The following is a 1089-nucleotide window of genomic DNA, read 5'->3' on the forward strand; positions in this document are numbered from 1 at the left end:
TGGTTCGTACACACGCAACAATAGAGGGGGATGTTTCCTGTCAAGAACCTGGCACTGTACCACCATCATGGAAGATGTTGAAATCCCTTAAGTTCCCCTTTATGAATCAAAAAGCGAGGAGGGTTCTCGATCAAACACTGGTACATCCTCCCTTACATATGCGCCTTTAAACATCCTCGCTGGGAGGAGCTACGGTGAGAGAAAGAGATGAGAGGGAGGGAAACAGGAAGGCATGCTGGTTTAATGAAAAGCACCCGGCTCAGCAGGGATTTCAAACCTTTATGTTGAGAGGCCAAACAGCTTCAAAAGTCTTGTTCTAATAAGACATTAATCCTGCACTGTTTACTTTCCCCCTTTGCTGGTAGCCTTTCACTTTCCAACAACTATTCTGGCTCTGTATTGGCCAGCATTGGCCTTGCTGAATGCAATCAGCCTTATCAGCAAACAAGAACACACTCACTGGTGCCAGTTGCCAAGATAATTATCTGTGCCAAATCAATATTGCACAATATGATGATATAACACGATCACATCAAAGTCATATCAAAAAGAAAACAGCATTTTGTATGAAACTTCAAAAATACTTAATGCTCCATAGTGTCTGTAGAAAAAGTAAACACCCAAACTGTCCCCATTTAATTTCCTTAGTTACTGACACTCTTTACTTTCAGATTAACATACTGCGGCTTTACATATGCTGAGCACTTGCCATCAAGTTGAGTAAATTGCCTTTTGTTGTGTAAAACTGGCAGGTCTGTGTCACTTTTCACTTCAACACTGGGTGTCACCCTCATGCAAAGCACCAATATTCCTGCAGGGACTGTATCTCACAACATGCTACCGTAACAGACAGTCAGACAGGTTGGAAGACATACCGCTGGGCCTGCATGCCTATCTCTGACTTGACATGCTGACAGCTGCCTAACATTTAATATCCCCCTTCTTGTTTTTTGGAACTCTGTATCTATCTCACGGCATGTCTCTACCTGCGCTCTCCACCTACCGAGAACTCAAGAGGATTCCTGTGATGTGATTTGCCGTTTTGGGCAGGGTGCTGTGTTCCCAGTGTAAAATCTGATTGGCTTTGTG

This window comes from Neolamprologus multifasciatus, chromosome 6, assembly GCF_963576455.1.
Source record: "Neolamprologus multifasciatus chromosome 6, fNeoMul1.2, whole genome shotgun sequence".
In the NCBI taxonomy this organism is placed as follows: Eukaryota; Metazoa; Chordata; class Actinopteri; order Cichliformes; family Cichlidae; genus Neolamprologus; species Neolamprologus multifasciatus.